Consider the following 16,950-nt stretch of genomic DNA (forward strand, 5'->3'; position numbering starts at 1 on the left):
AATTTTGTTTTGCAGAGTGTTCAAGTATTTATTAAGACTTTTCAAATGTTACATGACCATCTATACTTTATATTACTTGTTCTTATTGAATTTGTCAAAAGTAAACCCACTTGCAATCGCATTCAGAGAAGTGAATTGCTGGATTCCTATTACCCTCTACTTTATGTATTTGGGTATCTGTCGCATTTAGCTCTATATTATCTTTGTTCCGAATTATACCTTCCATTGACATAAAAGAACCATCTTTTATTTATTTAACACTTCTGCCTTGAATTCCACTCTGTGTAATGTTAATATAAGCACTTTTATTTTCTTTGAACATTTTTATGCTATTTTAAACTTGTGTGTCTCTTATGAATAGCATGCAATTGGGGGTTTGTTTTGCTTCTTGTCACAGAGAGAGATAAAGAGGGAGATAAAGAAGAGAGGGAGAGAGAAAGAGAAGGAAGAAGGGAAGGGAGGAAGCTGGGAAGAGAGAAAAGATACATTTGGCTTTCTGGAGATTAACTCATTTCCTTCCCTTGTGATGAACTCAGTTGTCATCTTCCTTCTGCACCTTTATTCTGTCACCAAATGTCACAGTCTCATTCTTTTTCTGTTGTGCTCCTGTATTGATTAGCTTTTGTTAGTTTTTGCTTTCTGTATTGCTTTAGAAGAAGGCTATAAATTCTGTTCTTAGGAACTAATAGTTATCATTAGGTAAATACCATATGTTAAACTATTTTTATATTTTAATGTCAAGGCTGAAACAGTACTTACACATTCTTAGTAACAGAAATAGAAAATGTCATGTCTGGTTTTAAAAATACTGTCTTGTTAGTTTTGCTTAAAATTTGTGGGATTGCTAGATTTTAAGGTAATTCATATTAGGATTCCGTAAAGGAAGGTAATAGGCAGACACAATAGAAGAGCTATGGTTGTTTGTAAACAATATAAAGATGGACATGAAAAATTCCACGAAGTGGCTGGTACAGAGAGACTGACTTGGACCAATGTAAATGAATAAAACTACAGGACTTTGATCTGATTTCATGTTGTCAAGGCTGTACGTATTTTCACCAAATGTGGATTTGATTGGGTTGTTTTCTTTTTGTAGTGCTGGGGATCAGCCTTGCACATGTTAGTCAAGCACTCTATCAGTGAGAGAGGTTGACCTCATTTAAAATGGAGACCATGTGGTGGTGTCACTAAAACTCAGTTGTAAAACACGTGTCAACCAGTTAGTCTGGGGCTCAGGCTACCTTGCACCTGAAAAGATGTCCTCAGAGAAATCAGATCCATGATCCAGAAGCAGGATTTCTCTGTCATGTTGTCCAAAAGCACTCTGAACAACTCAGAATATTACCTGCCAGAGAGAGTTGGAACCATTGCAAGCATCAAATGAAGGGACCCACAAGTTCTAAGGTTAATAGTTTAGATTTAATCTGAGTACTGAGAAAGCATGTCCTCTGGTCCAACCACATTCTGTCTGTACTAAAGCTTTGGAAAATATTAAGAATAACCACACACTTTTTACCCATGGGGCAAATTTTGAAATGTCCTCTACTCTGAGGCTTTTGGTATATTTAGGAAGTATTACACTCATGCAGAGCTTTGTTTAAATTCTGGGCACCAGGATTTTAGTTCCACATGGATTAGCTGTCCTGGGGAGCCCACCTTCTAATCAGAGTCACGGTCCTGGGCCATCTGTGGTATATTTAGGTATGCTACATATAGCCTGTTCTTTGTAAAACTATCCGGAAGTGATATTCCACTTTTTTTCTCTGGCTTTAACAACATCTGTTTAATCAATTAGTAAGATCTGTGCTGAAACTATGATGCCATTGACTATTCGTCTGTTTACTGAGAGGTTAGAAAGTGATCTAAGAACATGGTTTTGGAGCTGAACCAACACTTACCTCATCAGAAGTCCATGCCAGGAGAAGAATCAGGAAACGGCAATTAGTTGTAGGTAGTGGGCACATATGGATTATGAGGAGATGGGGTGGGTTTTCATGGACCATAAGGGAAGTGAATAGGTTAGAGTATCAACCAGGGTGAGTCTGTAGAAAACTTGGCATGTACTATGCATAACAATTAGTCGCAGAAGAGCACTGATAATTCCATGCAGAGTGGAGTGTCTGAGTTGTAGCAACTGTCATGTGATCCAGTGGTTCCCCAAATGTACAGCAACATTTGGAACTGATATTTTCAAATAAAAAAACAAACAGATAGTGAAGTGGAACTGAAACCTCGGGTCATACTAGTCCATGTTATATTTTCTACTTTCCTATTGTGTGATAAAACACGGTTAACACAACTTATAGAAGGAATTATTTGGACTTAACTGTTCTAAAGAGGTACAAGTCTTTCACTTTTATGATAAGAAGATATGGCAAGGAAGTTGGCATGGCACTGGAGCAGTGAACTGAGAGCTCACACCTTGAGCTATGAACAGAAGTAGAAAGGGAAAACAGGAAGTGCTAGCGTCTTTAAACCTCTCACTCTGCCCCTCTCCCCCAGTGACATACTTCCTCCAAAAAGGCCACACCTCCTAGATCTCCCAAATTGTGCCACCAATTGAGTACCAAGTGTTCAAATAAGTGAGGCTACCGGAGACAATCTCATAGACTGCTTTCCCCCCATATCTGTATCCATGATAAATTTGTATAATTATGTATAGTATGAGATTAAAACACTAATGATGTAATAGAACAATTACAGCAATATACTACATCACTGTTCAGAGGTAACACCGCCCACAGTGGGCTGGGCCTTCTCATATCAATCATCAATCAAGAAAATGCCCTACAAACTGGCCTACATGACAGTCTGATGGAGGTAGTTCCTCAGTTGGGGTTCCCTCTATATCTAGGTGATATCTAGTTTATCAGGTTGACAAAACCCAAAAACCTGATCATCACAGTTTCCAACCTTTATATTTGCAAACCTTTCTTTCATCTTGGCCCAGCCATATTATATTAATAACTCACATTTATCTGTGCAATCCAGAAGTATATGAACTATATTTTAACTAAGGAGTTTTAAAATCAGAGCACCTATACCTTGTTTAACATATAGACACCATAAGCTGCTTTGGGTCAGTATTTTATCACAGAAACAGAAAGAAAACTATTATAGAGGTGGAGAATCAATGGACTTGAATCAACTTAAAGTAAGAGGAGAAAAACTGGACCCCACAAAATATTTGGAAAGGAAAGAAAGAATATGGTGATTGCAGCTAGTGAGGAACAGTGAATCCCATGTTTTGAAGAAGTGTTTGGATGGAGTGGGCCTCAGAAGGGGATGGGACCTAGTGAGTTTCAGGTCCCTGTTCAAGAGGAAATGTTAATAAGCATCTGGGCTTCCACATCTTATGCTTGCCTATGAAGATGAGGTGTGCTATGTAAATTAACAGTGAGGAATCAGAATATCAAAGTCTCAGAGAACAGGAACAAAATTCTCTCTGGTGATGGTGTTCTCAAAGCTCAGAATCCAGAGCTTGCTGCTCCTGCCCAAGTTAGTGTTGCTTACTTCCATCTGATGGGATTCTGGGAAGTGAGGATCAGAAGTTTGTTATCTAGGAGGAGTATGAGGAATAGCATACATGGCCCACTCAGATAGGTTATATTCTCAGTCAGATAATGTTCTCCCCAAAGGCAGAGACCTCTGACAACACGAAGATAGGGACCTTTTGGTGGTTTTCAGTTTGTGAGTTGCTGAAGTAGAGAAAGGTTACCTACCTATCTGGAATCTGGGTTGCACAAATTGCCAAACCACCATGTCTACCACTTGACTCTCTACTGGATTAGGCTGGAACCGGGTAAATGAATGCTTCATCGGGTCTCTTTCCACATAAATGTATGTACTTACTCACAGACAAATTTAGAAAACTGTGTGGTTTTGAGGAAAAGGGAGGCTGTTTGTTCAAGAAATGTGTAATTTTCAAAACCCAGGTAGCAATCTCAGCTCTTGTAAAAAGCCACCCTGAATCATGCTGTTTGGAAGCAATCTTTATTTACCATGATGCAGTGCAAATAGCATGGGTTCCAGGACTGGGGAAATCACAAGTCCTGCTGTGGCAATGGGAGCCAATGCACTTTAGATTTCACTCTCCATCTTTGTTAATTGCCCATCAGGATACATGCTGGGGATGGACCACTCATTGTTCTTTTCTCCATCTTCAAAGCTCCAAGCCATGAAATACCTTCAGATATAGGCGACTATAAAATGCTACTATTCGCCCGAGCCCTACCACCACGTGGGCGGTCTCCACCAGCCGCCTGAGTTCTGACCGCCGAGTTAGGGCCCAAATTAATGCACAGAGACTTCTATTATGTACAAATGCTGCTTGGCCAATGACTAGGATTCTCATCTGTTATCTCAGTCTTAATTATCATAAATCTATATATTTTATAAGACTTATCTTATCGGATACCTTCCATTGGCGTCCTCCCTTAAGTGCATTTGTCTGGAAGCCAGGAAGTAACACCTGGTTGGGGTTGTTGCACGGGAGGCATGGGGGTGGCGTGGGGGTGAGCAATGGAGGGTGTCTCTCTCTGATTCCCTTGACATCGCTAAGTGTAGTGCTTTAATGTCACAGTGTATTGTTTGATGCTGTTGGATTGAGTTAGAAAAGCATAGCACTTTAAGATTTTTTCTATGTAATCTTTAGATGTTGAAGGTCTATATAGGCATTTTGCCACTTAAAAGTATTTTAATTTGTATGTAGTGATACCCTAGTGTGGGGATTTTAGATTTGTGTTTTTGACTGTGGGGGGGGGTACCTGTAGACACCAGGATTCTAGAAAGGGGCACTGTAGGGAAGGGGAAAAAAGATCTTTAGAAAGTGGATAGTAGAACATGGTGACACGCAGGTGCAGGTGACATGCAGGTGACACACAGGTGACATGCAGGTGACTCACAGGTGACATGCAGGGGAAAAGGAGAGTAATGGGGAGGGAGTTTTAAATGGTTAGAGGGATGGAAGGGTCTAGTGGATGTGGGCATAGGGGTAGGGATAAGGATGCTTACAAAAGCCACACACACACACACACACACACACACACACACACACACACACACACTGAATAAAAGAGCTTAATTGGAGTTTCCTTCACAGGGGATAATGCTTCTCCAGAAATCAAAGGTTGCCACATAAAAAGCCCAGTGCCAGCTGTGGGATCTTTCCCTGGAATTGTTGGCTGGGGTATCCCAGAGACCCTCAAAAAATACAAGCAATCGCTATTACTCTTAGTTGTCTAACAGAACTTGATGGTCAGACCTTTTTGCTGAAGGCCATATGTACGCTTTAGTCACAGGTCATGCGGAAATCAAGTTAGTACTGACCAGAACACTTCCTCCTTGATGGTTAGACTTATTACCACAAAATGCTATGCAGTCTTCAGTAGTAGTCTTTCCCAGCTGTGAAACACACGAGCTACAACAAGAAACATGGATGGCAAGAGGAAGCACATAACCCATGATGGGGGAGCTTATAGTCCTCTGAGGTGAGCCTACTATTATTTTGCTAAACAGACCTAGCATTAAATTGCCTTCTAAATTCATTTCTCTACAGCAGCTCTCAGAGCTCATTACAAAGGTTTCTTTGTTCAGTGGATGGTGGTTAAATTCCAGAAACTCACAACTAGTCAAAGAGCAGTGTCAGTGGTCTGCTCTGCAACACATGGGGCATCTGTATTATATTCACCACCTCCAAGGCTAAAAATATATCTTGGAAGAGGAGGTGGAAATATTGTAAGAGCCAGAGAGCATGGCGGATCAGAGTAAAATAGTGTCATATGGGTATGATAGGACTGCTGTACTCATGGAGTTACAGCAGCTGTGGTTGCTTTTACAAGGCCTATACAAGATCAAACCAGACAACAGTTCAGCATGGAGCAGGGAAAGCCTCATGAGTTCCTGGCTTCATGAGTTAGCACCTGTAACTGAGGAGCTATTGATAAACCAGTAGATTTGGAGGGAGGAGGAATGGGATTTCTTTAAGGGTGTAGTATGTGGACCAAATTCCTGTGGATGGCCCACACCCATGAATATACAAACCAAACAAATTGGACTTGGTGGGTTATTTAAAAAATAGGGTGCAAGGTTAGGGGCAGTGGAGAGGAGGGAAATGGATCTAGGAAGAACTAAGGGGAGGATTAAGTGGTGAACATAATCAAAACATATAATATGCATGTATGAAATTCAGAAGAATGAACAGACAACTTACATTAAAATATATATGGGCAAGTACATAGTTTACAGGAGGATTAAATGGGTTTGTAAATGGGAGCACAGGATAGAGGAGGGAATATATGCTTGGGAGTGTAGTAGTCAGCCAATATAAGTTTGATCCTGTGTCTTCTTTATTTCTAAGAGAATGGACATGAAGTTGGGTTGAGATGGGGAAGACATGGGTGGAGTTTAGACAGGAGAATGTTTGTGATAAAATATATAAAATTCTCAAAGATAAATAAAAACATTATTTAAAAATAATAACAATATTTAAAGAGTGAATATTACTCAGATTTAGCAAGACCACAATGCCAATATCATAGAATAAAGTCTTCAGTCCCTTTTCATAAGCAAGCCTTAGAGTTACTGCTAAGACACACTGGCATTGACTGTTGGTGAAATGTGTGTGAGATTCCTATTCTTCCCAGCGTAAGCAGATGTGATGCATTCAAGTTAATTCATTCATAGTTTTTCTAGATCATTTTTCATTGTGTCAGTGTACCATCACTTATTTATTGATCCTACTGTTGAGGGACTTTTGGATTATTTCCTATATTGTTATATTGTTATTATAAATAAAGATAGTATGAAGATTTGTGATGTGTGTGTGTGTGTATTTATATAATTCTTGGACATATACTTAGGAGTGAGATTGCTTGGCACAGAGGTTTCTTATTCTTCCTCTTGCTCTTCCTCTTCTCTTCCTTCCCCCTTATTCCTTTTGTGGTAAAAACAAGATAATTTTCCAAAGTGGTTGTACTACTTTACATTCTCATGAACACTGTAAGAGAATTTAGCTGTGTAATACCAGTGTCAACACTGAATGGCTAATTTTCCTTTCCTTCCTTCTTCTCACCTGTCTTTGTCTTTCTTCAGTTTTGAGACAGGGTCTTCCTATGTAGCTAAGGCAGGCTTTGAACTCACAATCCTTGCATCTCCAGAGGTTTGGGCTGCAGGCATTCTTCATCCTACATGGCTTAATGTTATTAATACTAACTACTCAACTGAGTGTGTGATTACATCTCATTTTGATTTAAAATTTCATTTATTTTATAAGCAATAAAAGATAAGTAAATATTTGCATAGATTTATTAGCTTCTTGGCATTCTATTGTATGGAAATGTTTTAAAAATTATATATATATATATATATATATATATATATATTTAGATATATATTTACTGATTTGTACTCTAATTTGTAACCAGTTTCCTTAATCTGTAATGGATGCTTTTGAGTGCTTAATAAATTATTTTATACTCCAGGTTACCAAGGCATATCATTATGTTGTCTCCTTAAAGCTTTTCTTTTCTTTATCACATATGTCTTGAGTTACCATTTTTCTTATTCTTCCTCTCGCTCTTCCTCTTCTCTTCCTTTCCCCTTATTCCCCTCTCCCCTCTTCTCCTCGCCCTCCACAACTGCCCTCTTCCTCCTCCTCTTTGTGTCTCACTATGCAGCCTGGAACTTGCTATGTAGACTGGCCAGGACTCTTTATTTTTAATTCTTTAATTACTACTCATATTTACATATCCATCCCCTCATTCCCTTGTCCTCCCATCCTCCCATGTTCCCTCACAACCCACCCCTCAATTCCTCCCCAGGGATAGTGAGGCTCTCCACAGGGGACCTTCAAAGTCCATCATATCATTCAGGGGAGGGCCTAGGCCCTCCTTGCTGTATCTGGGCTGTAATAGTATCCCTCCATAGGGAATGGGCTCCCAAAGTCCATTTGTGCTCTAAGGATAAAGACTGGCTCCACTGTTAGAGGTCTTTCTTAAGAACAACCTTTAAACTTCCCCATTGCCCATTTATTGTCAATCTCAGTGTCTGTGTTACTGTTGTTATGTTCAGGAAGTGGGCTCCTCTGCCAATTCATTCAAGGGTACCTTCCACTTTCTCTTCTAAGAGGTTCAGTGTGGCTGGATTTATGTTGAGGTCTTTGATTCATTTGGACTTAAGTTTTGTACATGGTGATAGATATGGATCAATCTGCAGTGTTCTACATGCCAGCATCCAGTTATGACAGCATTATTTGTTGAAGATGCTTTCTTTTTTTCATTGTATAGTTTTAGCTTCATTGTCAAAGGTGTGTGTTAGGTGTTCATAGTTGTGGGTTAATATCAGGGTCTTCAATTAGATTCCATTGGTCTACCTGTCTGTTTTTGTGCCAATACCAAGGTGTTTTCATTACTATAGCTCTATAGTAGAGCTTGAAGTCAGGGATGGTGATGCCCCTGAAGTTCCTTTATTGTACAAGGTTGTTTTGGCTATCCTGGGTCATTTGTTTTTCCATATAAAGTTGAGAATTGTCCTTTCTAGATCTGTGAAGCTTCTGTAAGGCAAAAGACAAAGTCAACAAGACTAAATGACAGCCCACAGAAAAAGATCTTTACCAATCCCACATCAGACAGAGAGCTGATTTCCAATATATACAAAGAACTCAAGAAGCTAGTCACCAAAACACCAAATAATTCAACTAAAAAGTGGGGTACAGAACTAAACAGAGAATTCTCAACAGAGGAATATAAAATGGCTGAAAGACACTTCAAAAAGTGCTCAAATTTTTTAGCTACCAGGGAAATGCAAATCAAAACAACTCCAAGAGCAGGCAGATCTCTGTGAGTTTGAGACCAGCCTGGTCTACAAGAACCAGTTCCAGGACAGCCTCCAAAGCCACAGAGAAAAACAAACAAACAAACAAACAAAACCAAAAAACAAACTCTGAGATATCATCTTACACCTGTCAGAATGGCTAAAATCAAAAACACCAATGACAGTTTATGTTGGAGAGGATGTGGAGAAACGGGAACTCTTCTCCATTGTTGGTGGGAGTGCAAACTTGTACATCCAATTTGGAAATCAGTATGGCAGTTTCTCTGGAAAATGGGAACCAGTCTACCTCAAGATCCAGCAATTCCACTCTTAGGCATATACCCAAAGGAAGCACATTCTTACAACGAGAATATCTGTTCAACTATGTTCATAGCAGCATTATTTGTAACAGCCAGAACCTGGAAGCAACCTAGATGCCCCTTAACTGAAGAATGGATAGAGAAAATGTGGTACATTTATACAATGGAGTACTACTCAGTGGAAATAAACAATGGAATCTTGAAATTCGCAGGTAAATGGATGGAACTAGAAGAAACCATCCTGAGTGAGGTAATTCAGTCACAGAAAGACAAACATGGTATGTACTCACTCATATATGGATTTTAGACATAGAGAAAAGGATTACCAGACTACAATCCACACCTCCAGAGAAGCTAGGAAACAAGGATGACCATAAGAGAGACATGCACAGCCCTCAGTGAAGCAAAAAGGGACAAAAACAAATGAGGAGTATGGGGGAAGGGGAAGGAGGTAGGAGGAAGAGGAGGAAAGAAGAGGAGGGGGCAGGAGAACATGAGGGATCAGGAAGATTGAGTGGGGAGATGAAGAGAGGAGAGAAAGAAAAGAGACACATCAATAGAGGGAGACACTATAGGTTTAAAGAGAAATCTGGCACTAGGGCATTATACAGAGATCCAAAAGGATGTCCCCAACTAGGACCCTAAGCAATAGTGGAGAGGCTACCTTAAATGTCTGTCCCCTATAATGAGATTGGTGACTACCTTTAAATACCATCCTAGAGCCCTCATCCAGATGGAAGCAGAAGCAGAGATCCACAGTCAAGCACTGAGCCAAACTCCTGGAATCCAGTTTCAGAGAGGGAGGAATGAGGAATAAATGGGCCAAGACCATGCTGGGAAAACCCACAGAAACACTTGATATGAACAAGTGGGAACTCATGGACCCCAGTCTGACAGCTGGGGAACCAACATAGGACCAAACCAGGCCCCCTGAACATGGGTGTCTGGATCATTGGGCAGTCTATGGGGCCTCTGGCAGTGGAACTAGGATGTATCCCTAGTGCATGAATGGACTTTGGTTGCCCAGTTCCCATAGAGGGATACTCTCTTAGCCTAGATACATGGGTCTAGGCCCTGCCCCAAATGACTTGACATATTCTAATGATCCCTCATGGAAGGCCTCACTCTCCCTGGGGAGTGGATGGGGGGGTCGTTTAGGGGGTATGGGAAGATGGGAGGGAGAGGGAATCTGGGATTGAAATGTAAAATAAGATTGTTTCTAATTTAAATAAAATTTATATTAAAAAAGAATTCATGTCAAAACCCCAAAAGTAAAAAAGTCTAATTTAAAAAACAAACAAAACCCCCTTCCCTATTGCCCACTAATTTCTTCTTTGTATACTCTCACTTCATTGTTCTGTTCCATTTTTCAGAAATACCCTAATTTCTTAATAAGCAAATGTATGGAACCTTGATGGTTAGAAGTTTAAGCCCTCCACCACTCTGCTGTTCGTGGATATTGTTTTTGCTGTTCTTGGCCCACTGTGTTTCCATATACATTTTGAAATATATTGTAAATTTCTGCAAGAACTTCTCTTGGGAAAATTTTAATAAGCCTTTCATTACAATATTTATCCATTGTGTTCTCATGTACATCCTCTTCTAGTTTCTCACACAGGTCACTTCTCCCATTCCTATGGAGCATTAATCAAATCTAAGGAGCTGACAGTGACATATTGCTGTTAACCCACTCCAGACTTGATTTGGGTTTACCAGTGTTTCCATTAGTGTCCCCTGTCTTGCCAGAATGCAGTCACACACCACATTTAGTTGTCATCTCTCCCCAGTCTCCTTGGGTCTATGGCAGTTTCTCATCTGTCTTTGTTTTTCATTATGACTTTGGCAGTCTTAAGTACTGGCCAGTCATCCTGGAGAACAGCCCTAGCCTGGGGGTTTTCTGCTCTTTATCTTGTCATTTTACTGGGACTACAGCATTGTGGAAAGAATACAATGGGATTGGAGTGTCTTTCTCCTCGAATTGTACCGGAGTTAGGATACTCACATGAAGTTGCTAGTGCTGTTAACCTTCTTAACTTGGTCAAGGGAATATTTGGCAGGCCTTTCCATTGGAAAGCCATTTTGTCTTTCTTTGCTTAAGTCCTGCCCACTCTCACAGGGAGCATGGAATACAGCGTTATATATTACTTGAAATTCTGTGAGAAAGACTCAATTAAATCGATCATATATTTATATCAATGCGGACTCATACATATTTATACTTTGGATAACAATTCAATATGACTTTAGTATTTTGCCCCTGTTTTGACCACAGACACAAGTTTCATTTGTTTCCTTGACATACAGCTAGACTTTTGTTTGTGTAGCACTGTTCATGTCATACATTGCTCTGCTCCAGTGTTAATCAGTAGTTCTCCTGTAAGCCCTTCCTGTTATTGGAGAATGGTGTTGGGACCTGAGTCCTGGCAAGGCACTGGGCATGCTTATTTTTTTAGGGCTTTGTCACCTACTAGTGGGTGGTACTGGGAGATACAAAGCTATACATCTCACATATGAACATACATATAAGCATATGTATGCAGATATGTGTGTATACAGGTATATATTGAATACTAACATTTCTGTAGCTATTTATCTATTTGTGTGTATGTATAGATTATACATCTTAAGCTATATAGTCTATAGTAGTATTCTAGTGTTTCTTTCTTATTTGTCTTCTTTCTTATTCTTTCTGATAATACAAAACCCGATGCCTGCCACTAACTACTTACTTGTTTGTTCAGTTTGACATGTAAGCCAAACATTTTCAGAATGTTTGGCCCATATTTCATGAGAAATGAATTTACCCAATAACAGAGGATATTTATCTAGTTCCTTCTCTTGTCTACAGGACTATTCTCCCTCTTGTCTACAGGCTTATACTTTCCCATCAGATGTCAGATGTCAATGTTATGTAGGACAGCTCTTTTTTGTCTAGTTTTCAGACCACACAGATCACCCTTTGCAATGTGAAGTCTGTGACCTGTGACACATGTCTAATTGTGTGCACGTCATCCTTCCTTATCTCAGTACATTTTTGTGTAGTTGTTTTGAGTCTCAGATAGTTTATGATTTTAATGTTATAATAAATGGCATTGTTTCTAAAGTATCATTTAATAATAGCTTGTTGCTTTCATGTCAGTGCACACGTAATCTTTAGGAATATTGATTATTTCTGGTGGTTTTCAGTGTTCACCTATATGTTTAAAAGACTCCCTTCTTTTATTCAAGTCATTAGCTATCTTTTTGTTTATAAGTTATTTGTATGGAATTGGCTAGAACCCCACCCTAGAACAGCTTGAAGAGGAGTCATCACTGTTTCATGAGGACAATGTTAAGTGTCTAAATATTTGGCACAGTGTTTGAAGGGACTATCTCTAGTTTGCAGAGAATTTTAGTCACAATACATGTTGATTTTTTTTTTCAGTTGCACTTCCTGAATTTTGTTCAAAAATACTACAGTCTTTATCTTTTATTCTGTTAATATGACAATTTATATTAGTGGGGTTTTAAATGTTAAACTAACCTGCACTCCAGCGCTGAGTTCACAGTGGCCATAGCTTTCAAACTTACTACCATTTGCTTATTCCTTCTTCTTGAAGCACTTAATTAGTAATTCATTCAGATTTGATTTATTCATCAGAAAGTGTCTCTGAAGGAGTTTTGGGGAAATGAGGATTCTAGGTTGACATTGAACACTCAACTATTTCTTTCATCACATGAGCTTTTCCTTACTGTCAGCTGGATCAGTTTTCCTGCTAAGTAAGTGCTCAACCTTATTGATTCCACTGATGGAAATGCTCCAAAGTTACACCCGCTGGAATGGGTGGAACTTGTCAATTTTGCAGCCATTGTGTGTTTAAAGTCTCTCTCTCTCTCTCTCTCTCTCTCTCTCTCCCTCTTCCTCTCCCTCTCCCTTTCCTTCTCCCTTGTCCACAAGGGATTTCAAGGCCTACAATTCAGAAATGTCATGTGTCTTACACCCTGCCCCTCCCCCTCCCTGAGTGTCCATCCTTTTGTCCCTGCTCTATCTCCATATTTTGAGCTTTCCACTCACTAACCACATCTTTGTGTCTCTTTCTCTTATTGCCATGTCTGTTACAGTTTCAATTTCAACTAATGTATTTCTTATTTATAGAATTTCCACTAATTCTCTCTTTTTTTAAGATTTCTTTTTCTATCCAGTGATCTAAAAAATTTCTAACATAATCAGGACATTTTAAAGGTGCCCATCTGGTAACTTCATGTTCTTTTCTTCTATTTCTGTATTATTTGTGTCGGTTTTGGTCAGACAGCATGTTTTCTAGAATAGCATTTTGTTCACTATAGGACATCAGGTATGAACAGGGCATCTAATGACATTCTAGGTGGTACTGCCTGCATCCCCATAGAACACACTTTTCCATCTAATACTTAGAGCTATTCACCTTAATCTACTTAGGAATTGAGCTAATTCAAATTTATGAATAGACTTTATGGGGACTGGCATTTTATTTCTGCTTAGTTTGTTCTCTTTTTCATGGTTTTGGGCATGAACCCTGGGCCTGGTATACACTAAGCAAATGCTGCACCACTGACCACATACTGAGCCACACCCATAGTCCCTTGAGGCTTTCTGTGGTCTGAAACAAAGGCCTGTGTGGTTTAATGTGGAGTCCCCCCATTTAAAAATACAACATTTTAACTAATTCTTTGAGAATATTATACAGGCACACAGTATATTTCAGTCATATTCATTCTCTCTTTCTTCCCCCACCTCATTTCAGATCCATCCATTCCCTCCTAATTTGTGTCCTCTTCTTTAATAATTCAAGGAGTCCAGTTTATGTTACCCATATACTCAATGGGTATGAGGCCATCTTCTGGAACTTGGCTACTTACTGGAAGAAGACAGAAAATTGACTCTCCATTCTGCAGAAGTCCTCAGCTATCCAGAGATCCTCAGCTGGAGCAGGAGCTTGTGATGCCCTCCCAGCTCCATGTGGGGATAATGGCTACTGTAATCCTGTGTAAGATTTTTGTAGGCAGCCACATCTGCTGAGAGATAGTGCAGCATGTCCAGAGGATGCTTCTTTACTCTATTCCTCCATGAACTCTGGCTCTTTGAACATTTTTGCCCCACTTTTTATGATGGTCTCTGAGCCTTGGGGTTAGGGAAGTATATACAGTTGTCTGATTTGTGACTGATCATTCCAGACATGTCTTCTTTCCACTTTGAGTAGTCATGAGTTTCTGTGTTAACCACTATCTGATATACAAAGAAACTTCTCTGATGAGGTCAGGGTACTGTTCTGAACTATGGGTACAGAGATGCCAATTTAGAAGGCAGTTGTTACTGTATCCATTTAGCAAAATAATAGTAGTAGACTCATCCCTGGGACCTATGAGCTTCCCCGCCAAAGGTTCCTGGCTGTATTTACAGTACCAGGAATGCATTTCATTTCATGGAGTGAACCTTAGTCAGAAAGTGGTTGGTTACCCTGTCTTGGAGATTCTATTGTGATAAAACACCATGACAAAAGTAACTTTGGAAGGAAAGGGTTCATTTCATTTTACAACTCTAGGATCACACTCCTTTACTGTGGGAAGATAGGCAGAAACTTGATGAAGAAGCCTGGAGATAAGAGCTGAGACAGAGACTATGGAAGAATGTTGCTCACTGGCTCACTCCTCACATCTGTTTTCTTACACAATCCAGGACCACCTGCCCAAATATGGTGCCACTTGTAGTGAGCTGCACCATCCCATATAAATTATTAATAAAGATAACACCCTGTAGACTTGCCTACAGGTTATTATTAAGGGGGTATTTTCTCAATTAAGATTCCCTCTACCCAGATATGTCTAGGTTTATGTCAAGCTGACAATGGACAACCAGCACACCCCCATAACATTCATGATACTATTGCACCTATGCTTGTCATTGTTGTAGCTCACATGGTTCAACTATGGGCAAGACTGTTGATGAAATTTTTCTATAAGAACCTATATACTGTCTTCTGGTACTGTGAATGCTAGCCAGCAGTGAGGAAATTTCCTGAAGGGTACTAACTTGATTTCTCTACATCCTGGGACCAAAGTGTATAGTGTCTTCAGCAAAAGGGCCTTACTACCAAGTTCTGGTAGTCAACTAAGAGCAATGGCAATAGTTTGTGTTCCTGGTCTTTATGACAGTCCTAACCCTCAAGTCCTTATACCGAGGACTGGACTTTTTTATTTGGTGATCTTTAGTTCCTGGGATGAGCATCACCTCCTGTGTAGGTTAACTCAAGTTGAACTCTTTTTTTTCAACTTTTTTTTTTTATATTTGAATTAGAAACAGGATTGTTTTACATGACAATCCCAGTTCCCTTCTCCCACCCGTCTTACCCTACGGCCCTCCCCCAACTAAAACCCTATCTATCACATATCCTTTCTGCTTCCCCTGGATGGTGAGGCCTTCCAGAGGGTGTCATCAGAATCTTTCATATCCTTTGGGATAGGGCCTAGGCCCAACCCCATGTGTCTTGGCTTAAGGAGTATTCTTCTATATGGAATGGGCTCCCAAACTCCACACCTATGCTAGGGATAGGTCCCTACAGGAAGTTTCTACAGGAGGTCCCGTAGATTTCCCAGGTTTCCTCACAGAACCCATGTTCCTGGGTTCTGGATCAGTCCCATGCTGGTATTCCAGCTATCAGACTGGGGAGCAAGAGTTTCCCGATGTTCAGGCCAGCTGTTTCTATGGTCTGTTTCAGCTGTTTCACCAGCCTGGTCTGGACCCCTTTGCTCTTCAGTCGTCCTTCTCTGCATCTGGGTTCCAGTTCAGTTTGGTAATTAGTTGTAGGTGTCTGCTTCTACTTTCACCAGCTGCTGGATGAAGGCTATACATGGTCCCCTGGAGAAGGGGAAAGGGTCAAGATCTGCTGAGCAAATTGGGAGCACGGGAAGAGGGGGGAGGGAGCTAGGAGAATGAGAAGGGGAGAAGAGGAGGGATGCAGAGGACATGAGGGAGCAGAAAGGTTAAGTCAGGGGAAGAATAGATGATAACAAGAATGGAGATATCATAATAGAGGTAGATATTTTTGGTTTACAGAGAAATCAGGCACTAGGGAAATGTCTGGAGATCTACAAAGATGACACCAGCTAACAATCTAAGCAACAGAGGAGAGGCTACCTTAAATGCCCTCCCCTGATAATGAGATTGATGACTGACTTATATGAACTCTCTTATATGTACACACACACACACACACACACACACACACACACACACACACACACACACACTTACTTTATAAAATAATAGGTTTCCATAGGGCTTTGCCAAATATCCTTCAGGCTAATTATCCTCACCCATTGCCTTCTCTTTTGTCTTTTCCTCTTGTTCCTAACCCCACTTAAATGTCAGTCTTCATAATTCTGCCCTTCCTCTTCGTATCACTTGTGTTTTACCACGAAGATGAGTGGTGTAAGACCATACCCTACACAACCTGACATGGGATTCTGGCTAGTCTTATTCAGAGGTTTTGCTATCAGCAATTATTTCTTTCCCCCTCTACAGTTATTAGCTATGACTTCCTGTGAGTGTGTTCATCTCATTCAGTGCCATAGACTGTCTCAGATGGAAAAGGCTAGGACTTAGCCCTCCCTATTCCAATGCACAGTGTCTTCTTATAAAGGAAGAAAATATTTCCAAATGAATTCCACCTATTTAAAAGCAGATCTTCTCAGTAACTACAGTAAGCATGGCATTACCTAGATTTCCCAGACCCAGTTCAACAGAAAGTGTCACAAGAAGGCTTACATTTATTATTCAGAAGTATGAAACCATTTCCATAAT

This window comes from Cricetulus griseus, chromosome 2 (genome assembly GCF_003668045.3).
Source record: "Cricetulus griseus strain 17A/GY chromosome 2, alternate assembly CriGri-PICRH-1.0, whole genome shotgun sequence".
In the NCBI taxonomy this organism is placed as follows: domain Eukaryota; kingdom Metazoa; phylum Chordata; class Mammalia; order Rodentia; family Cricetidae; genus Cricetulus; species Cricetulus griseus.